The sequence below is a fragment of the Heloderma suspectum genome, chromosome 4 (genome assembly GCF_057233095.1).
Source record: "Heloderma suspectum isolate Gila_16-S chromosome 4, 16-S_ref, whole genome shotgun sequence".
NCBI classification, from domain to species: Eukaryota; Metazoa; Chordata; class Lepidosauria; order Squamata; family Helodermatidae; genus Heloderma; species Heloderma suspectum.
The window spans coordinates 45,398,352-45,422,543 of NC_139461.1; the positions used below are offsets into that span (position 1 = coordinate 45,398,352).

Here is a 24,192-nt window from a genome sequence, read left to right on the forward strand (position 1 = left end):
TCTGCATATCGGATATGAAAAACGTCAGGGTGCAAGGGTCTTCTTCCTGTTCCTCAACCTTCCTCTGATTACCTGTTCAGTGGGCAGGAAGGAAGAGAAAGCAAGGCAAAGAGGTAGAAGGGAGAGAAAGAGAGAGGCTAGAGGCTAGGAGTGGGGAGAGAGAAACACTGAGGCAAAGAGGTGAGGGGGAGAAATAGCAACGCTGGAGGCTGGGAGTGGAGAGAAACAGCAAGATAAAGGGTGAGTGAGACAGAAAGAGCAAGGTCAGGGGCTAGTAAGGGAGAGAAAGAAGGCTAAGGATGGAGAATGGAGAGAAATAGAGAAGAAAGGGTTTGGTGGAGAGAATTAGTGAGGCCAGAGGCTGGGAGTGGAGAGCAAGAGAGTGCGCGTGCAAAGGGGAAAGGTCTATGTGGACAGAACAAGACTGGGTGGGCCAAGAAGCAACTCTTACCATTTCCCCCTCCCTCCCAGTCTCTAGCCTCACTATTTCTCTGCCCCTCCACCACTTTAGCTCACTTTTGACTAGCCAGGCACCCCTGGAGTCAATATGTGACTAGCCACATCCTCCATGGGAGTCATTTTGTGGTGGTACCCACAGCAGTTCCTCAAATTCCCAAATATGCCCACAGGACTAAAATGGTTGGGGACCCTTGCTTTACAGAGTTGGTCCAATCCTTAAGCTGTGCAACAGTTTCAAATTGTTCAGCCCAGTCTGTCAGATGGTGCTTCCAGGTGGGCTTTTATTGTGCAATCATCCTGCCTCAGTCATGGAATTTTATGGGAGGTCCAGACAACATCGACTTCCATTAGTAACCCTCTCACATTTTCCCACTGATTCTTCCATCTTTCTTCTTTCTACTGAAGAGACAGTAAAGAGGGAAAGACAGAATAGCTATGCAATGTCTTTTAATTGTAGCAACTAGGAGCAGTCCATCTGGAAACACCCCAAGTTGGTCCCCCACCACTCAGTGGCACTGGCCACCTAATAACAGCTGAAACCACCTCCTCCTTGGGCCCCATCTGGTTCTTTGGAGCTCATTTTCAAGACTGAGACAATAGAAGAATTATCTTTGCTAGGGTGATCCTGCTTGTGTCACTTTCAGATCCCACCGGCTGCCACCAAATTGTAACAGACTCCCTCTGGATGGAGCCTGGCTGAGCTCTTCTTCTGCATGAAACCACAACATCACCAGATAGACTAAATGAATGAACTGGGGTTTATTGACCAAAGGCTGAACAGAAGAAAAGAGACAACGTGAAGATTATTGGGTTTACCAACATAGCATTCATTCCCTTCTTTGCCTCTTATACACACACATGCTATCCGCTGACAGTTGCTGGTGTTGGATGGAACGTAATTCTACAATGAAGAGGAGATCCATGTGTCATAAAGACTGCAAAGTTGGAATTCCATAAGGGTGGGAGTCTGGCAAAGTGCTGTCTTCTATAAATAATAATAATTAAAAAATGCACCCCACGTCTGTATAGGATTGGGCCATTAGGGCTACAACCTAAACAACACAGACTTTAGTTCACTTGTGTGTGAGGCAGGGAGATAATCTTAAACCCATTGCCTGAATCACAAGATGTACATAGCTTGTTTATCAAAGTACCATGGTCACTCACTGAATGTAAGCAATGAACCCCTTTCAAAGGGGCAATTACAATTAAACTCTAATTAAACAACCATATTTCAAGAAGCAACAAATGAACTGGTTAATTGCAACAAGGGTTAATCAATCAGAGCTCAGCCCTCGCAAGTAAATGGTAAGCAGCAGTGTTTTGAATCGCACGCTTTATTTGTAGTTTGAAATACTTGAAGTAAAGTTAATTCATGCTCGCTTAAGAGACGGTCTATGCACTTCTGAATGATGTCCTTGTTGAGCAAGTATGAAATTGAGAAAGGCTTCTTTCTCCTCCCTTCCAATCTATTTTAAAACATTACAATATTTTGATTATATATATATATATATATATATATTCAGAAAGTTTTAAATAATATTAATTCTGTATTCCTGATTTTTTTTTTCCTTTGGGGGAGTTGGTGGGGGATCCTCAAAGTGAGGAGAAGGATGGGAAAAGAGAAGAGAGAGAGAGAGAGAACGATAATTGTTTTCTCTAAGGCTATTATTTAATGTGAAAGCAAATAGTCAGGCTGAAAATCAGCTAACAGAAGGGGATTAGAGAGAAAGTAGATCTCTCCGAGTGGCTTGATTTCGAGCAGCGCTGTCTCTTCAGACAGTGACGAGATACAGGCAGAGAAGACAGCAGCTCTCCAGATGGCTGGGGAAAGTGTTTGTCTTGGGTTACTGCAGGGCAGTCTGGACTCTGAGAGCAGGCAGCCTTGGGAAAAGCGTCATTAGGGAGCAAGTTACATGTCCACTAAGTAAAAGAGAGAGAGAAATGAAAGAAAAAGAAGGCAGACTGCCCACGAGGGTCTGGGCTTGACTATTGTTAACATTTACTTGACCCCCCGCCTTCCCTTCTCATGACACAGATGTCTCCTACCTCTATCACCTCCCACCGCTTTAAGCCCTCCCCCCTGCACCTGGGTAGCTGAGCCCGGCCAGCTGCTTGCAGTATGCTGCTTGACTTGAGAGGTGGCTGCTAGGCTAGCAGAGGGGGAGAGCGACACAGCGCACGTAATAATAAATAAACAAACGACCGGCGGAGTCTTTCTGCACAGGGCGGATCTGCACAGACATTGCATGGAGCGCCTTGCCCAAGGCGGGCGGGCACAAGGGAAGCCTGCAGATCTATGCATCGCCGCCTTCGCGAGAGGCGGCAGCAGCAGCAGGCAGGCGCGCCGCCACTGACAGCCCTCATAGCGACTGCTTGGACTTCAGCTCACATTTGTCTACAGCAGCAGCAGCAGCGACAATAACAGCAAAGCGCGGAGGAGGACCTGGGCATATTCCATCTCGGGCTACTTTGGGAGGACGCTGGTTTCCTCATTTCTCTTACGATTCTCCTATGTGATTCCTTGTTGCTTTTGCATCGGCGCCACCAATAAGCTCTCCCGCACGGATCCGCTTTTCTTTCTTTCTTTCTTTTTTTAAAGCAAAACAAACCCAAGCACGCGCGCGCGCTGAAATCAGGACAGCTGGAGTTTCTGTTTCTTTTTCCTGGGACTCGCGCGCGCGTCTGTCTTGCGTGAACGTGGGTCGTCCGGACTGGTGCGGTGGGGGGGAGAAAGGAAAAGAAAGGCAGCGAAGCGACGTTGTATTCCCTTCTTCCTCTCACCCCCCCCCCCCCGCCAGCCTGGGCTGTCGGATCTCCGCCAAGGAGGCCGGGAACTTTTTATTTTCAGCTCTCCGCCTGTGGCGAATGGTGGGAATCTCCGGTCCTTTTCAGTGTAAGTAACCCCCCCCCCCCGCCTCCTTTACAAGGCTTGTGGAGAGAGTAGGAAGCCCAGCGGTTCGGGTTGTGGGTTGGGTTGTGTGGGGTGTAGATAAGGAGGCTCGATCCCCCGTTTTCTCTTCACCCCTCTCTCTCCGTCCCCTTTCCGCTGTTTTATTCTGCGGGCTCTTGCGGTTGCAAACTTGCAACTAACCCGCTCGGATTGGAACTATTGTATTGCCCCGGCAGTGAATCACGCAGAGGGTTGGATTGCACGCACGCACAGTGGGGAGGGGGGGGGGAGGAGTAGGTTCAGCTTTCTATTTTGCCCCGATCAACCCTTCCCAAAAGTGCTGAAGCAAAGCAGCTGAAAAAGTTTGACGGAGGCATAAGCTCCGCCTGCGTGCCGCCTAGAGTCAGATTCGAATACTTACTGCTGTCTCGGTGCAGCGCACCGTGTGAGTGCCTCGTCCAAGGCTTGAATTTGAGCTGAGGGGTCAAAGCTAGAATTTATTTTGAGTGCTGGTAATTCCTCACCCCCAACTCGGGAAGTGTGAATACTGCAGAGCCTCTGAGCACGTGCAGAGTGATTTCATTCGAGTAACCGCAATCACGTATCAGGGATGAGGTGGGGTAAAGCTTAGGTCACAAAACAGGTCTCGTGTCCGTATTTGCTTCCCCCTTCCCTCTAGTTCAAGATGACCATTGCTCAATATGAGCGCATGTGATCGAGTGTGCTTGATATTTATATAAAAACCCTATGTTTTGAAATTGTGGTTTCCAGTAGAGACAGCACCAAATAGTGACTGTAAAGCACTTTGCACGCTGAAAACACTATAGAAATCATACGATAAGCATCACCTCAGGTTTTCTTGTGGAGATGTATTTCAAGTAAGGGGCATTCCACTGAGTTGCAATATAATCTTGTGTAATACAAAATGATAGAGAACCATTGGGTGTTGCTTTTTTAAAGCTTACAAAGCAAATCTTTCTGGTCTCAATATTTGTTATTATAGTACACATACTAACTACACATAGTACAGATAATCTGTGAGGTGGGGAACTCACAGATTTGTATATTAACTTATATCACAGGAAATTCAAAACTCTAATCTAAATTGTCTTGGAAGACTTTTGGGAAGTTTGAGTTATCCAATTACATAACAGTACATAAGGGGATGGAGTTTTGTAAACTTGCAGCATGTGCATAGGCATGTTTACTTAGAAGTAAGACTCACTGAGTTCAGTGGAACTTTCTCCCAGGTAAGTGTGTTTAGAATGGGATTGCAGCTTAACTAAGGAATGACTGAAATGAATCCCTTCCTTGAAATCAACACAATATACACAGGTCACACAAAGGATATAAATCTGACAATTTATTAACCATTGAAGTTAGTAAAGTCTCATTGACTTTAATGTCACTTCAGTACTATGAGTGGTTGGTCAGTGAATCTTCTCTACAAAATCATTTTGGAGTTAGATTACCCTGAATGTCAAAGTTCCCATCGTATTATTTAGAAATGGAAGTGGAATTATTATGTACTTTCTGACCATGTGGCCTCATTGTTGAGCTATTGAGATACAAATGTACATCATATGCTGTACTGTGTCTTTGAGTACTAAGAGAACTACAAATTGTACTATAGAAGAGAAAGTGATAGTAATTGTCGCTACATTTGGAAGTAGTGGAGTGCAATTTTATCTATGTTTACTTGGAAGTAAGTCCAACTGTGTTCAGCAGTCCTAGGAAAATGTGCATAGGATCGCATCCTTAGACTCTGTACAATCATACCGTATTTTTTTTTATGCAAGGAGAGATTACCTAACAAACATTATAATTTGGCACACCCCCTTGATGGATGACCTCTGAGTCTTGGAATGCACTGCTAAGGTTTTGCTTCAGCAAAAATTCATGTACTTAATGTAACTCTGACCCCTTTAACTTTTAACATTGCTTCCCGTAATTAATCTGTTCAGGCCCCAGACTTAAATGGCTGTCTACAGCTGCTGAAAATTGATTTATCCCCTGATGGTGGTCTGACTTGCTGACCAGATCAGATTTTCCTCTTCTTCATTTCTAGTGTTAATCTGTTTTGATTATCTATTTTAATAATTATGTATTTTAATTTTTTTAATGGGCCTCTTTTTAAAAAAAGTACCTAGAAATGGAAATACAATTAACAAACATCTAAGCAATTTAGAAATCTCATCTCTTGAATACTTGTGTTAATACTGTGATGTTCTTCAATTGCTCCTCAAGAGCAAAATGGAAAATTTAAATCAGCATCTTATCAAAATTATATTTAACAGTTAGCAGAGTGGGATGCACTTTATGTTGAACTGACAGACATCTGTTCATTTTTTAAATTTTTGCTTCTGGCTAAAGCTAAGGAAATGGCGTGGGCAGTTTTTAGATATGACATGGACAGTTTTCTGGTGATATTGGTTTCTAATCGTTGTGCCATAGTTGGTGATGGTATGACCTTTTCAAGGGAAATCTGATAGCCTTATACAAATTATTCTGAGATTATTTCCTCAGGAAAACCAACACGACTCCTATAGCTATGGAAAATCTTAAGGAAGTTAAACTGCCTTTTCTGCAGAATTGATTTATGGAGTGCCAGCTTCTTACAATCTGATTTTTTATTTTATTTTGAAATGTGTATGGCAAATAATGATTAAATTAGTGACTAGAGATGTATGAATTATCTTGCAATCTCAGAAATGACTTGATAAGCCATTGTGGTATCCAGCCATCTCTTTTCATTATTACCATGAAACTTTTCTGGTCAGTATATCGGATTTCATTGTGTATTTTTACTACACTAGCACATGATGAATCACGTTGGTGGGTTCTACCTCCCCCTTCCCCGGTATAAAACTGTACAGTACTGTAAATTCAAAACAAAACAAATACATGTTAGTATAGAAATCCCATACCTATGACTTAATACAAAATCCAGGCTTCATTCAATACTTGTGTCTTCAAAACTCTGTGAATGAGCTAACAGACAAGTCACATTCTGTTTTGCAATGGAATGCAGACAGTGCTGTTAGGTCACTGCATTCTAGCAACTGCTGGTGCTCAACTTGTTTTTCTTCAAGGGCATCCATCTTTTCAGGAAACTTTTAAGGGAAAACATTTTATCAGTACCCACTCCCACTGTGAACCCAGTGATGGTGACACTCCATGCAAGCACCCACGAGTAAACTGTTGTCAGTGTCACTGAGTCGCCTGTACTTATCTTAATACTATACATCATGGATGCCTCTGCCCACATCATGTGTTATGCTGAAAGTAGTGTTTGTATAGAAAAAGGGGTGGAGGGGAATGGTTCCACCTGAAGTCAGTGGCCAGCAAGCTCAAGGCATTCTTCTCTGTCAACTCCTATTTTTCACTTTTCTGAAATGGAGTTCAGCTGACCTGACAGGCCCTGAATGCAAAGCCTTCTTGACTGAGGCTCTATGGAGCTTTTCCTAGCAAGGGCACTCTGAACAAAATTGGCATCTGTGTAGTATTTGCACTGAGGATGGAGGGGAAAAGGCTGTTAACTCAAGATTGACATTTCCATCGTTCAACTTTTTGGGACACAGCCCACTGCTGTTACAACGCTGAGCTAAATGAAAAGGGTTGACTGGGTTATAGGTGTGGCAGTATTATGGTCTATTCTTTTTTAAAGGGAAAACATTTCCAACACCACTATCCCCTTTGTTCTGTGAGAACTTAAGTTGGCACTTATCAGCAGAAGTAAAACAGACATAGTGTGCAATGGAAGTTTATTTCTCATGGACTGGCTAGATCTGGATGAGTTTTAAAAACTGCTTTTCACTGATCCTTGAATTGGGAAGCAGATAAGTTATAGGAGGTTTAGCAGTACACCAAAATGAGTATCAGTATTAAAATGTAAATGGCCATCTCTTATGAAAGAAGTGTGAATTTTTTTAAATCTCCACATTTCCTTTTAACGTGCTCAGCACTACACATTTTAGGGAGACAAAGAGTACAAATACATGGCAAAATTACTTTTTAGCATGAACTAATACATTGTATATATTAAACACTGCATTTGGATTTATTTTTTTAAATGACAGTGATTATATCCTGATTCAAACTTGTTTTTGTTTAAGGTTATGGTAGAATAAAAATAAAGATAAATAAGCATTTGCAAGCTGAATGGTTAACAGACTAGAAATTAAATGAAATGCTTATGTAAATAAAAAGGAATATAGCTAAAAATAATTATTTTGATTTAGAATGTATTATTAGCTTAATCTGAAAGACATTGCTTTCCATCTTCATTAATTTTTTTCCCTCTACCACTGATAAGAAAGTTCTCAAATGTTGTTTGAAGAGCAGTGGACGTTTTATTAAAGTAAGCATTGGTTCACTATAATGGAAGTAATTGTGAGTGATAAGAACAGAGCAGGTTATCTGTATGTTGTTTAAACAGAAGGAGCTACTTTTGTGCCATTTTTAGGAGCCATCTGTACAAGAGAAGGGTCACCTGTTCGTCCACAGTAATTATAGATTGGGGGGGGGGGCAGATAAATGAAATCTGAGTAGTCTTTCTGGTAATGAAATCCGTAGTGATTTTATTGTAAATGAGTTGTGTACAGAGGGTAATGCTAATTTTGAAAAGAAAACAACGTGCTTTATGGCTGACATGCACTTGTATTGTAGTTGTGAAACAGAGAGTGGATGAAAATAGCATGCTGGATTTCCACAGTAAATGCAATCTCAGTTTAGTGGTGAATAGTGTTCAGTAATGGTCTTTTTGAGAATATAGCTAATTTGATTTTTTTAAAAAAAATAGTCTTTGGTTTAGCACATAGGAAGTCTTCACTAAAATGGAGGAGAATTAGTCGTATTTTAATATATATTTAAATATAAATTTCTATACGCATAAACCCATCTTACTTAGTAGTTTTGGTGCATACATGTGCTAACCTTAAAGGAGTGAAAAATGTATTCTGCAATAAAAAGGTCACATGAATTTCTACCACATCTGTTTATAGTAATTATGAACATAATTAACATAAGAATTACAAGTGAAGTAATGACGAGCTGAACAATGAGGTATTATGGCATAATGGTCATATGTCGGTATTCTCACATTATAACACACTAGAATTCACATATTCAATGCCAGAAAGGAAATGCTAGGTTTTGAAGCATTAAAACAGCTAAAAAAACCTCTCTGCCTGAGGCAGATGGACCTTCTTGCTTTATAAGGAGGTAACCCGTTATTAAGAGAGAATCAGTTGAAATTAAGATTTGTAGCCTCAAGCTTGGATTTTCAGACAGCTGTGATTATGAATGGTTCATCTGTTACACATTTTTACTCTTACCATCGTGATTGTGTATATTGTCATATTCTGTTTTCTTAAAAAAAATGGGGTGGGGATTGGGGGTGGGGAGGAAGACTAGGCATTTTTACAACAAATGGTTTGTTCCCCAAAGATACCAGTTTTCTGTGAGATTAATCTGATAGGAAATATGTATTTGTAGCAGGCATGTTAGATTTGGAAAACAAAGGGAATTTTTAGCTAATATTTTGAGAAGGCCACCACTGGAAGATGCGCTATAGACCTATGATCCAATCCCTGGTAGCTTTGCCCCATGTAATGACTACACAGCTGTACTCTTGTGATGCATCCTTATTTGTTTCAATAGGATTGGCACAGGATAAGTGTTCTTGTAGCTTCTGATCATTATTAAACTAACAGCCTAGTCATATACATATTTACTTGGAATTAAGGTCCACTGTGTTTAGTGGCGCTTACTGCAGGATTGCAGCCTAGGACCATCCATGGACTCCTCAGAAAGTATCCCTGGTACATGTACATTTGCTACTGCATTAAGTGCTCCAATTTGAAGTGAACTGAACATACACTTAATTCCCTTTATAATGTTGTATGCCTGATTTCTCTCAAATATGATGCATGACTATTATGGAAGGTGGTAAGGAGATGTAGGAAAGTGTTTGTGTTTTGAGAATAAAAGACAGTCTGTGTAAAGAATCAAATGTCAGTTTAAATACATACCATTTGCTCTTTCTTCAGTCAGTTCAGTCAACTTCAGTGTACATATAAAGACCCTTTCTGGCAGTGGTTGTGCAGGTATCTTCCCATCTTGAACTTAATAGTAGGAAGTAAATTCTGCTGCAGTTATTGGGATTCACTTCTGAGTAACTATGTTGAAGATCAGGGTATAAGGCTGTGATCTAAGAAAGCATATGTGGAAGTAAATATTGTGTGCATAAGCCTTGCTATGTATTCAGAGCAATGAAGAATTAGAAAAGAATACCTTGCGCTGTGTCCCAGTGATACCATGAAGTTTTCACATTATTGGATTAGTGGAGGATTTGTGACAGAGTCTTCTTTATGTGGCATTTCATTACAGTGACACAATTTCCACACACACGTGCACCCCCTTCCTTTGGTGTTAGGTCTGCTTTTGGCCTTTTGTCATAGGTCAAGTCTTCTTTAATGTATTATTTGGTGGAAAAAAGTGCCCCTTTGGGCCAAGATATTTAGCTGGGATGCTGTGGTATCCTAGTACTCTCTTCTTTTGCTTTGTTGATCTGCGGTTCTCCCAAGGGGTATGCACAGTTCAGAAAGTAAATTAACATCATCATGTTACGGCAATGATAGTGAATTTAACATTGTAAAGTTTCCCACTGTGCTATTTCTATTTGTTAAGAAGAGGCTTGTAGATCAGGCCAAGCATCCATCTAATCTTACACTCTGTCTAGTTGCGGCCAGCAGATGCCTTTGGAAAGTTTATAGTCTGGGACAACCAGGGGAGCGGCTTTTGCTCTTATACCCTACATCTGATAGAGGTACTACTTCTGAGCATAGATGTTCTATCTAGCTATCATAGCTAACAATCATTAGGGTTTTTTCTCCAGGAATTTGCCTTAGCATGTTGGTTTTGTTTGCCTACCTTAATGGATTCTCTTCCTTATATTTGTTAATCTTCCATGGATTCATCCAGAGAACTATGTAATTTTTTTTAAAACGGGTCATGTGGGGTCTAGATCTCCTGTTTATCAGAGATAAAGTCACCTGTTTATCACAGAAAGCACTACTCTTATGTGGAGATAGAATAATTACCTGTAGGCAAAGTACATTTTTCTTCAAAAAGAAATACTGTTGGCTTCAGCTTTGGAAAGCAGCGGATTAGAAAGTATACCTATCTTTGTTTAAAGGTATTTCATAAGCTCATTACATAGCTAAACAAACAGGGAACCTCCAAATGTTCAAAGACTGAACTTGATTATTAGACATCACCCTAATTTATGAGATTGAGATGGGACTGATAATCACCCTTTCATCAGTTTCTATAAACTAAGAGAAACATCTGGGGAAATTCTGTTTTTTAGGAGATTGGAGAAAGAAGATATAAATTATCTGTGTATTTCATTTATTGATGTGTCAGTGTCGAAGCTTATTAATTGATTCTAAGTAGTTTGCATGGTTCATTGGTCTTCATCTGGTGGTTCAGAACCCACAACTGGATCATGTCCCCACCTAAGGTGGGTTACTTTAATGCTGACATAGTTGATCTTACTTTAGCTGTAGTTATCAGAATATCTCAGTTTTCCTTTAACTGGCATCCTGTAGTGGTTTGTTTCTGTTTGTTTGTTTGATTTTTATGAGCAAGTTGAAGATGCCCTCATACAGCTGTTACTTTGGCCCTTTGGGCTGGTCTAAGTTTGCTCCAGATAAGGCAGCAAATTAAAAACAAAATTCCTCTTTGCCACAGCATACGATTTTCCCTCAGCATAAAATGTCCCATTTTTGTCCGGTCTCAACGCCATTCTGCGTAACAAGGAATTTTTTAGACTAGCCTTACATTGAAGGATACTGAGTAAAAATCACTCCTTCCAGGATACACTTTGCTTGATCTTGCTAGGTGGCCCAGTATAATCTGGATAATATGCATGTTACCAAAATAAAGAAGGGTGGGGGTGGGGGAAGAGAGATGTAGTACACCTATATAGAACCACCAAACCAATGGCTTAATTTTTTTAATGAAAGAAGGCTTTAATTTCTAGAGCAGGAAATTCAGTAATTACTCAGCAGTAAGAGACATTGAGCTCCACTGCGGTGTAATGGACAGAGTGTCTGACTAGGACTGGAGAGACCCAAGTTTAAATCCCCAGTCAGCCATGAAGCTTGGGGTCAGTCACTGCCTCTGAGCCTAACCTACATTATGGTGTTGCTGTGAGGATAGAATGGAGGGGGGTTGTGTGTGTAGAAAATAACCATGAATACCCCCTTCAACTCCTCATAGTAAATGAATCAATCAGTCCCTTTTGTAATCCGGTCTGGAACACTAGCATTTATTCTTACTTCATATGTTCCAGGGTTGAGACCTGGCATTGGCAGCTGATGGTGAACCCCGGAACAAATGAAGTTCTGTACAGAATTCTTCAGGTATACTATAGGGTGAATGTTACCTCATGAAAGTGCATTAGAGACTAGACAGTCCTCTACTCGGGAAGATAGGTGCTTTAGCAGGTGTGTGGACATATGTGTGCCAAAGTTGGGCTCCCCACCTCATGAGAAGAAGTCCCCCCCCCATCACTCGGTCATACGCCAGTGCCTTTCTCTCCCTCACACTGTTTATTTTTCCTGCCTCCATCTGGGCCATGCTGATATTGTAATCACCCTGATGCACATTGCGCCTCTCTCCCCCCCCCTTTCTCTCACACACACAATGTGCCATCCTGACAAGGCTTTTACTTCAGATAAGCTGCGATGTGTGTTTAATGAATACAAAGCTCTAGCTGTGCTGCTGCCTCGGCTACTGCCTGTGCTCTCCTCAGCCAGAAGGTAATCTCTAAGCATTTTGAGGGGGGTTGGGGGAAGCAGTGCCTCTCTCTCACACACTCTCTCAATGCCCCCTCCCAATTTTCTCTAAATGATGCAGAAGTCGATAACAGACTCGGAGAAGTGAAGATGTAACCTCTTATCTTGCTTCTCCTCTTAGCTGGTAGGGAATTTACATTTAAAGATTAGCCTGGAGTGAGAGAGAAAAGGGGATCTGCCTTTTGTTGTGTGGGGTTGCGAGGCATCTAACCTCACCTGGCCTGGCCTTGCATTCTCCCATCAGCTCAGTGATTCAAACGGGACTTGCAAAGGTGAGATTATTCTCTCCCAGCCTACTGCCCCCCCCCGGTCTTATCTTTAATTGGGTTTAATTTGGTCATCAGAATGGGTTTAGGAGGCGTTCGGGTTTTTTTAAAACCCACGATAAAGCAAAGGAAGTGTGGCTTTTGTGGGGAACAATAGATTATTTATTGACTGGGCTTTAAAGCCATTAGATGGAGAGAGAAAATGAACATCATAACAACTTGATTAGCTCTTTTATTAGGTGAGAATGGGTTGAAAATAGACTGGCTTCAGTGTAAGAGTGGGGGGAGGAAGGAAGCTCTGAAATTTTTCATTGATTTTTGAATGATGGATATTAGCTCATCTCACCTTTACTGAAGTTTCTGCATACAGATTTTTTGTATTGTTTTGATGTAATGGTCCTCACCACCATACATAAGGGCAATTAATAGTGTAGCACGCTTATTTTGAAGTAAGCTCAACCAGTTTAGTGGGACTTACTTCCTTGTAACAGTTCTTAGGATTGCAGCCTCAGGGGGCTTTTGATTTGAATTTTATATCTGAAGTATATGTATTCCTTGGGGAATTCTGTTTGAAAGAGTAATGTTGCAACAGTTTTGTTTTGTTTTTGAACAAGGAACACTTGTGCTTACTGTTTTAACCTCTGGTTTTAGTTGATAGGACTTAAGTCTGAGTGTGCAAGATTTTTAAAATTTTAGTTTTGATATAATGCTTAAAATTCTTCAAAATGGGAAAGAATGGAAAATTGGGTATCGTATCTCTAGAGAAAATAACAACCAAGGACCATCTAGAAGTATTTTTTTAAGTCTCCAATAAACCCCAATGACTAAAATTAATTGATCTTTATATGATCTTTAACCCCAATCCTAAGCATAATTGCTTCGAAATAAGTTCCATTGAAATCAGTGGAGTGAACTTTCAAGTAGCTGTGTTTTAGGGTGCACCGTGCTCTTGCTGCAGTTCTTGGTCAGGTGTTTTCATAACTGAATACAGGGACTTGATCCAGTAGCTAAGAGCCTAATTAAAATTTGTTTAAAGCCAAGAGGGGTGGGAGAACATGTATCCATGCTGACAACAGCGGATCGATAGGGTAAGACAATAGAGTCCCATTATTTTACTTCCATTGACTGGATATATTGACATTTCAGGTTTATGATTGCCTCAGCGAGCATGATGGAACACAAGTTCAGAAACCAACAGGCAGAGTGCCACATATATTACTGGATGTCATCTCTGCCTTCAAGTTACCTTATCACTGAAGCAGAATAGTAATGGATGGCGGCAGAGCACTTGGGAAGGTTTAGGGCTCTATCAGTTACAAAACTGACATACAGCAGATCTTAGGAGCATCTTTAATTACACCTAGAATTATGGTAGCCCTGTGTGTTACCCGCCAGTACTCCTGCACTTGAGAGTTTATTGGCTAAGAGCAGACAGGCAAACAAGGTACTTGCATTTCATATTTTATATGTTTGAGTAGATGTTTAAAACTTTTTCATGAGAACTGATTGTGTACAATTCCACTGATGTTCAAATCACCTGCTAAAGCTCCATTGGATATTGTGTGAGAATTCAAAAGCATAGTTTAAATGAAATTCCTTGCTTTCTCACTCTGTCTCTCGGTATATGTGCTGGATCAATTACTGGTGGTAAAAAGAAGGTTGTGCACAGAGAGAATATTATGGTCTTGGTTTTCTTCTTCTTTTTCTGACCATTAAATGTACTGTCTGAGTGTACTTAAATATGTTGAAGACATATTGACCGTGAAATATAGAGTAAGCTCTTATTATCTCAAATTCTTTGAGATACTCTGTAAAATTGAACTGGCAGTACAATAAAACCCATCAGTGTTAGGCAAGCATGGAGACAGAAATTAATTTAAAGCAGACAAAGAGCTAATATGAAAAGGGCCACTAGTGATTTAACCCATTTTTTAAAAAAGTTTAATGAAAATATAAAATGTATTCAGATTGTTCCATAATAATACAACAGTTGTGGCCATTATGTGGACTACTGATGCCCCCGTGAGATGGTAAGGAGAAAATGAGTCCTTCATACCATTTTCATGAAAATTTTAGGTTTCTGTTTGATCAGCAGGTGCTGTTGAGATGATAGCTATGCGTACATTTTCAGAAGGCCAAAAGTGTCAGTTCAGAAAAGGAAAGTGATAAGAGAAAATGCAATCAGTTTTCCTGTTTTCAATTTGTGCAGGAATTGAAGAGCTGTTTTGTTAAACTGCTACATCTGCTCCAATATGAATATTGAACTACTTCCACTAAAAATAACACCCTATAATTTGCAAGCCACTGCAATCTTTTGTTAATGTGAGTGGGTTATTTGAGAGAAAAAAAATCTGCTCTGAAAAATCTCTAGTGTAATGTGCATTTTTATTTATTGGCACTTTTAACTGGACCAGAAAAAATGATATTATTCAGTTAGGATCTTATCACGTGATGGACTAGCAAAACGTCTCTTCATAGCTAAACACTAGCATATCCTTTAGGAGATACTAATTTTGGAAAAATTAGTTTTGAAACCCCAGCCTTAAAATAATGTAGTAGGTTCAGATCTAGTCTTTATTGCAATACAACCTTTATTCATTTTCTACTGCTCTTCCAGTCTCCAAAGGCATACAGTGTAGCCTGTTTCTTATTATACCAGCAAATCAAAATTTTAAGGTAATCAAGGGTATTTTAGTTAATAGGGCTTTCAGAGCAACTTTTTTCCATATTTAAATAAAATGATTAAATTATCCTTGAGTGTATTCATTAAAAATCCTCTTCAGTAGTGTTGTTAATCAAGTTTTATGGAATGTGCAGGACACAAATTGTGAGAAGCAATGGGGGTTAGAAATTATGGAGTTGGCTAGAAGAATAGCTGCAAAAGCAGATTTTTAATATTATTTTAAACCAATGAAGGTAATAGAAAATGTGGTCTAAAATATGTGGTAATCCTCTTTGACCAAAACAAAGAACAGTATAGTATGCAAAGATATATTTTAATGCATTTCTTAGTAATTACAATATAGGTACAGAATCCATGTTTCAAAGTAATTTTAAAACATGAATTTTTCTGTGCTATTATATCTGAACTATAAGTACAGCCATCAGTCTGTTAAAAAAAATAAAATAAAACTAAGCTAAACATAGGATTTAACGTTGAATTTAATATATCATGCTATTGACTTTAGTAGAACTATGCACAAGTAAAGGCAAGACCTTTGAAGGGTCTTTAGTCTGTATTTCTTTAGCTAGGTATCTGGGATGGAACTTTTGAAATAAAAGGAAGCATCCCAAAGAAAGCAGAGTTTATGATTAAAAGTAACTCTTGCAAATTTGTCTTTATAGGCAAGTCTCCATCTAGTGGAGTGAATCTGCTCCACCAGCAGTAACAAGCACACTGGGCCGTTATTTGCTCTTCAATACTTGAAGTGTTAACATTTTAAATTATTGTTTCCACAGGTTATTCTGTGTCACATTTTAGAAACTGGGAATATTAACCACCACCTGAGAAGGTAGCTTCACGGCCCATATCAGTTGTACAAGAACCTATAGTTAGCTCCGTGGCTATAGGACGCTTCAATATGTCTGCCTGGCTGGATGTTAATATGCAATTTGCATAAGTACCAGTCATTACCACCAACCAGTTTCCCTTTGTGATTCACTTTATATAGACTACATTTTTTGCCTGACTGATGATGACCGCACAGTCACCTCCCTAGGTGGTAGTTCAAATGTCATGTTTCAATTCGCTGGGTCAAAAGACTTTCCACAATGGACTGTCTGGCTGATGTTCTGTTTTCAGCGTAACATTCCCTCATTTGCCTGGGAGCAGCAGGAATCAAACTACTGTTTCATCATTTCATCACGACAAGTTATGTTAATGCATACAGCTTAGGGTTACATCAAGACTTTACATTCTAACACATAAACCATCCTGCCACATTTTTCTTCTCATTGGCTCAATGGTGCAAATAGTAAAACAAACAAAAACACATTGGTGTCTGCTTTAATACCCAAGCTAAGTGGCTACATGTGTATAAAAAAATAATCTGATAACAAATTAGGATGTCATTGTTTGTTCTAGATGGTAGTGGTAGTGGTAAGGGTGGGTCAGAGTTCTGAAGGGGGCGGCCTTGGCATAAGTATACAGCATATGTGTTGCATTAATAATGTCCTAGTTAAAGGATCTGAGATAGCATGGTTAGGAAAGATCATTGCTTGCGAACCTGAGAAGATCGCTTACAACAGTTTAGATGGTATTGCTGCAGACTAGTCTTCCCTAATGTGGTACCCTCCAGATAGTTTGGACTACTAGCCCCATCAGCTCCTGACCATTAGACATGCTGGTTGGGGATGAAGGGAATTGTAGTCCAAAATATCTGGATGGTACCATGTTGAAGAAGGCTGGTCTAGACAGAACATGGTATTTACCGGAATGAGGCTGTTCCTCCAGTACCAGAGGCAGTGAGCCCATGTATACCAGTTGCTGGGGAACATGGGTGGGAGGGTGCTGTTGCACTCATGCCCTGCTTGTGGGTTCCTGGTCGACAGCTGGTTGGCCACTGTGTGAACGGAATGCTGGACTAGATGGACCTTTCTGATCCAGCACGGCTCTTCTTATGTTCTTAAGAATAGATACTTGCTATATAGACCAGCTTGGAGCATAGATAGTGAGACAGACAGGAATTGTTGCTGCAGCATGAGATAATTAGAATGCTACAGGATAGGCAGTTAACAATATTTCTGCAAAGGAAATTTGGGAAGAGTGCTATAGTAGATTAAGAAAGCATGCTCTGAGGGACTTCCAGGTAGGATTGTTTGTCAAAGTGATTATGCTGCTCAGCTGCCAGAAACTTGATAGTGCTGCCAGACATTTATGGACAGTGGCGCCAGGTTGTTGGTTAGTTCTTAAAAAAACATGGATCCACAAAAACTAGTGCTGTTACTGGAAAAAAAGTGCAAAACGTTTGTAGAAAAACTATTAATGCAGGGTTAGGCAACCTCATGCTCTGCATATGTTTTAAACTACAACTCTCATCATCCCCAACTGGTATGGCCAATGGATACTCGGGGGGCATTGGGTCACCCACCCCTGTGTTATGACCTAAACTTCATGGCAGATTTGTCAGTAAGCATCATAGAGTCAGGATTTAAGCTTTAGGCAGTAGAATCGTGTTCTTTGAGGGAATGCTGAAGGAGGCGTGGTTCCTGAGCTAGTAACTGAAGAGATTCCTGAAAGTTCAACAATGAAAAGAAATATCCTTCATCCAATGTTTATACGGGTTTTAAGTGTACAAGCTGACCCAAAAGATCAGCAAGCTGCATTGATACTGATCAGATACATGTAGCTCTTAGCCAAAGTGCAACATTTCAAATTATGGCTAAATGTATTGACCTGGGAAAAGTCCATGCCCCTCCTATAATCTTTTAAATATGTCTAATTTCATTCATTAAAACGGACTCTAGAGGAACAAAGTTGCATAAAGAGTTTTCATCTCTTAAAAGCGTGGAAAGCTGCAATCCTATACATAGTTACCTGGGAGTAAACGCCATTGAACACAGTGGGACTTATTTCCAAGTAAACATACATAAGGTGGTGGTTTAACCAATTATCTAATTGGTTAATGTGTGATCCACAGCACTGGTGTTTAGGGATGGACAAATTGTCTGTTTTGCTTTCTATAACATTGCATTTTTCCAAGCACCTGTTCGTTCAACATCAATCTGCAAATTTTTTTTTAAAGTCTGCACAAAAATTTGAGCACATTTTTGTTTGTAGTTTCCCCATATATTTGCATTTTCCCCAAGCACTTTCCCATAAGGTATGCATTTTTTAGCACAGAACTTCATTGCACAATTTGTAGAAATCCAAAAACTGAAGGATAATGGCAGCATTCCACAGTTCACATATTGGTTTCAGAAGTGTAAATTGGGTTGATTTGTATTAAAATTAGGGATGGCAGAGAATTCCGCCATGGACCTCGGTGAGGCTGAATGCCAGTGCATTCAGCACCCCGAAATCTGTGGCGGAACGGCCTGCCACCCCCCCACCCCCCCGCGGATCCCCCTGGGACGAGACTTACCTGGGGCGGATCTTCTGGGCGGTGGCGGCTCCGGTGGCGGTTTCGGCGGTGGCTGTTGCGGCGGCTGGTCTTCCGACTGGCTGCCGTAGCCTATCACGTCTGGCTTAAAAAAAAAAAAAACCCGTACGCAAATGACGGTGGCTACATCCGCTACGTCCGTAAATATTTACGAGACTAAGACGGCCAAAAATAAGGAAAGCAAATGGCGGCGGCTGTAGCCGCCGCCATTTGCGTATGCGCGTTTTTTTGGTTTTTTTAAGCCAGACGTGATAGGCTATGTAAGTCTTTACGTAGCCTAGCACAGCTGACTACAGGGACGCAAACGGCGGCGGCTACGGCCACCGCCATTTGCGTCCCTGCTAGCCAGCGGCCGGATGTCCGGCTGCTAGTGGAGCCGGCTGGCGGCTCCGTGGAATCCCCGCAGAGCGGAGGTGGCCGGCCAGGATTCCGGGGGGGAGGGACGGAGCGCCTCTCCCCCCCAGCGGAACCCGGCGGAGCCAGGTAAGGGGAGTTTCGTACATCCCTAATTAAAATGCAAACCAATCAAATTTCTCTCCCGTCTCTAGTGGTTCTATCCTGAACTACATTTCTTCTCAAACTGCTTAAATTATGCTAAGGGGAGATTGCCACACTGTAATATATTTGCTCCAGTGTTTTTGTTTTCTGACTTGAAATTACAACATCATATTTCCATGATCTTCAGGCAATACTCAGTGTGACATAAGATCTTAAATGGAACTATTTCTGTAATGCTAAGAAAATGAGAAGAAGCTTCTTTCTCTAATATTTTTTGGTAGTGATTCAGAGTAAGACAGATATTTCATATGCACTATCTGAAGTTAGTAGTCATAGCTTCCCAATGGCCCTCTAAACATTCTGATAAGGATAGTATGGTTTTTGAACCACCAAACAGCTATGTGTAACATTTTTCTTCCATACAATTCCATGGTTGTGGCAAAAGTGGCACATCTTCATGTGCTAGCAGTCCTCATTTACCTGGTATTTGTCCTTGGCAAACCACTGGTGCTCTTTTGTTCCCTGTTTTGCATTTTGGGGATGCCTCTTCAAAAATGTTGTTAGTGTTAGCTCCCTTTCCATCTCTTTTCCGCCCTGTCCAGTAATTACCTGTCCGGATAATAAATGTTGGTGTACATGATTTGTGTTGCAGCAATTCTATAATAAACACAATTGGAACGATCCATTATGGAATTAAACTTTCCATTAAACATGCTTAAGTGTTTAAAAAGGAAACTGTTAAGATCTGTTTACTAACACAATTGCTTCAGAAGTTGTTAGACAATGGCCATTGCAGAGTAAATGAATGAATACAGATGTAGCAGGCAGAGAAGAGAGGGACTTTTCAGGGGGGCCTAGCTCAGTGGTAGAACATATGGTTTATATGCCGAAGGTCCCAGGTTTAATCTCTGGCATCTACAGTGAAACAAAAAAAGAATCAGGTAGGAAGGTGAATGGGAATGACCTTTGTCTGAGACCCTGGAGAGCTACTGCCAGCCAGAGTAGACAAGATTGGGTTAGATGAATAAATCGTCCGACTTGGTATAAAGCAGCTTCCTGTGTGCTCACTCAGGCAGTAATCCTTGGTGTGAGATTAGGGGTGTTATACCAGCACAAGACAGTCCCTATTTTCATCTGTGAAGTGTCAAAGGTTATGTGACATTCACATTTCTTATCCACACAGATCAAATAGTGATCCGTAATGCAAGTGGATCATTGTTTTGCAAAAGAAATTGAAGGTGCAGGCCCCCAGTCTGCATCGGGCCCATAGCCGGGGGGGGGGGAGTTGGGGGGGGTTAAAGTCTTCCCACTCTAGGCTCCTGATACAGATTGACCCCTGTGCTTCTTCTAGAGTAAATATGTAAAGAAGGAGCAGCAGCTAGTAGCTATGTGTTGTTTTTAAAGACATTACTTTACCTGTGTGTATTTAAGTGCACGATGATATAACTGCCTTGGAGCCCCATGCAAGCCAAAGGAGAAGAATCTTACAAGTATAATTAATAATCTGACTGCAGGATTGTATCTGTGGCTTACTAACTGGAAGGAGTAGAGAATTCCTTATTCAGATCTGTCAGAGTTAAAGCCTGAGAATCCCAGGTAAGGAGCGTAGCAAGGCAGATTAGACAGCTGTTGACAATTCTGTGTGACTCTCTCAACTTTGCTTTATAAGATCACTCTGTAATCTTTTTCTTTCGGCTGTTTTTCTGTGTGTGTGTGTGAGAGAGAGAGAGAGAGAGAGAGAGAGAGATGAGATCAGCTGACAATAGCAGCGGCTGCAGCAGTAAGCAAACCATGTTTGCAGCTGGGCAATTACAGAAGCCCCTAAGATCTGTGACTGTCAACCATGAACACAGATGCCTTTAAAGTTCTGTTTTTCTTCTATGTGGAAGTCATTGGCATGGAACAGATGCCTTCATTTTGGAGAAACCAGCCTCTGGATATAATTGGCTCTCTCTTCTCTTTGTTCTCTAGGGACTGTCCCTCCTCGATGAAATTAGATGAGGGAAAGGGGGGGGGAGAAAAATGCATGCAGAGAGTTCTCATGGTGTTTTCCCTGTGATATATGATACTGATCTATTTGTAAGCTCGATTGCCTCTTCATATTTAAAGGTGCATCACTTACTATAGTTCATTGCATAAATTAATAGATATGGTGCTTTTAAAATTTGGAATCTGGGTTTCTTCCTGGCTAGTATTAAATCAGCATGATTGGGGTCAATTGCTTTTCTGCCACCTGGCTTCCTAGGGTAAGCTAGACTTCAATAATAGACAAGGGGAATTTAAATTTGCAAGCATGCAAATGAATGATTATATGCAAATCATCTATATCCACTTTTAAAATCCCATTCTGAAATATGGCAAGCTTTTGTGGGAGCCCTTGTGCACAGTTCAATATCAAATAATTTATCCCTTGTAACATGTTCGCAATATTGCTAAAATAACTGTGAGTTGTTGGGGGGAGATGCCATTGTGGTTCTGAAGGAAGGCAGAAAAATGAACACGATTAACCCTTCTTTAATGGAAAGTAGCCTATTATAACTGATTAGTTGTAATGTCTAAAAAATGCATTGGGTTAGATCCAGACTGTGACTTGGATCCGGCAGTGTTATTCTGCCAGTGGAATGGAAACCACTGGTGGAATGGATTTTTCCTCCCCCCTGGAGCTCCTCCCACTCCCTCCAGAGCAGACTGGGGGGAGTGGGGAGGAGAGGAAGGGGACATCTGCTCATGCGATATTGATTTAGGTCACAGTTAGTTGAACTTTGTTCCTGTTGAAATCAATGGGGCTTAAGTCTTGCTTGTCCCATATATTTCATTGGGACCGAAATTCAACTAACTTAGTCTGGATTCAACCCATTCATACCAGGTGTGCATGATAGGAGGAAATAAGTATTTATTCCATTGATTCGTAACCAATGCCAACATTTCATTGGGTTGTATCCAATAGTATCTTACTATTTATTTATTTATTTATTTACTTAATTTATATCCTTCCTGTCTGCCAAAAATGGTGCCCGGGTAATGCACCAGTGCAAAGGTTCTACTACTTGCAGAAACCTTGTTTTCATCTTTGCACAACTGCCAAATCCAATACTTTGATTCTGCTTGCACAGGCATTTTACAAACGGTTGCAGAACTCATTATGACTTCACTAGGCTATGGGTTACTTGTGGTAGTTATCGGTAATTGTTCCCCTAGCAGTTGTGTAAACAATGGCACCTCTTGTACCTTTTTCTACTATAGAGTAACATTGGACACAGCCCACTGAAATATTCTGTAGAGTTGTATGAACTTGAAAGGAAGAGTTTTTCATGAGCTCTCCAAGCTGTGGTTTGATTTAATCATTTAAATGAGTCCTGCAGTAGCTGTTCTTTTGTAAACTTGGCTTTTTCTTTATGCTTATAAATATTAATTCATACCTAGAGGCAAGAGAGAGCCTTTCTTCTTCCTAGAATTATTCCTGAAATATTTGAAATGTTGTAATCCCCTTGTGTTGTTATATTTAGTTTATTCTCAGTTTAGCTCTTTAAATTACGAGTGGTGGTGGTTGAGTGAAGTTGGCCATTCTCCAAAACAGATGATAAACCGGAGGTGTGATGTTTCATGTTATAATTGCTCATGGATGCTGAATCACTGTTCAGTATAGAAGTATATTGCCAGTTAACTTGGAGTATCTCTCCAATGTCTCAGATTGAAGATGTTTTCGTATTCAAGTTGAGGTTTTTTAAAGTCTGAAGGTGCAGCATTAAGATCTTAAGGTTCTGGATTAATCTGCATGTATCAGTAAACATAATGACTTTTGAGGGTTGTTTTTCAATAATGATGGCTTACAATTAGCCAGTTATGCCTTTTTCGCAGTTACATAGGGCAGAGCAAAGCAGAGGAAATCGCAGGACTGAGTCTCCTTGCAAAATGCAAACCTGTGCACACTTATGTGGGAATAAGACCTAGTGAACATAGCAGGGCTTACTTTTGAGTTAATGTACATAGGCTTGTTGCGGATATTATCAGGAGTGTATTATTATTATTATTATTACTATTATTATTATTATTATTATTATTAACATTTCTATACCTCCCCATAGCCGAAGCTCTCTGGGTAGTTTACAAAGGTTAAAAACATTAAAAATACAATATGCAAAATTTAAAACATTAAAAACACGCAGACAGTATACACAGAGACAACATATATCTGAGAGTGTAGAGGTTAGAATGACAGACAAGGAGTGTTGAAATCCTAGTTCATATCCCTGCTCAGTCATGAATTTCAGCTTAGGGCAGTCTAAATCTCTTAGCCCAGGCTACCTTGCAGGTTTGTTCTGGAAATAAAATGCAGGGAGGGAGAACCATGTATGCTGCCTTGAGCGTGTGTGTGTGTGTGTGCGTGTGTATTCATGGAAAAAAGGTGGTAGAGAAGAGAATCCAGCTAAAATCTGGCTATTTATTCATTGATTACATTCTAGTCCACCCTTCCTTCAAGGAGCTCAAAATGTATATAACACAAAAGACAGGGCTCTTTGAGACAGGGCTCAACTTAAAAATCTATTTTCAGTATCAAATCTTGTACTCAAAACATTTACAGTCAGGGCCAGAAATGAAATATTGGAACAAGGATAACTGTTTTGGCAGTTGGCCTCTGAACGCCACCACATTGAAGTTTAAAGGAAACACACCCAGATGGGAGCGAAGTCAGGACTTTCAGCTGTAATTCAAGGGGTTTGACAAAAGTGGGGCACTAACCATTCAGGAAGTACAGCCAGTGGCATACACACACACCCATCGTTGGTGGCTCATAAGTAATGGAACAAACCACGATCATTTCAAACTTAAGGATCGCCTTGAATACCTGGATGAAAATCCTTTGCAGTCAGTGACTACCTGAAGTCTGGAACCCATGGACATGACCAAATGCTGAGTTTCCTCCCTCGAGGTGCTTTGCCAGGCCTTTACTGCAGCTGCCTTCAGCTGCTGCTTATTTGTGGGTCTTTCTGCCTTCAGTCTTGTCTTCAGTAAGTGAAAAGCATGCTCTATTGGGTGGAGATCAGGTGACGGACTTGGCCATTGAAGAACATCAATGAAGAACCACTTCTTTGCCTTGAGAAACACTTGGG

The 24,192-nt window shown here is 40.7% G+C and overlaps 1 protein-coding gene across 5 annotated transcripts in view; it reads left to right on the forward strand.

The window, feature by feature from the left end:
* Positions 1 to 2,040: 2,040 nt before the first annotated feature.
* RUNX1T1 (RUNX1 partner transcriptional co-repressor 1) overlaps positions 2,041 to 24,192 on the forward strand; it is a 218,973-nt gene continuing 196,821 nt past the window's right edge. For 3 of the 5 annotated variants that reach the window (XM_084849143.1, XM_084849149.1, XM_084849148.1), the window contains exon 1: positions 2,041 to 3,355. The gene's annotated coding sequence lies outside the window, so the exon portion shown is untranslated. The other 2 variants (XM_084849144.1, XM_084849145.1) reach the window with 2 other exon arrangements.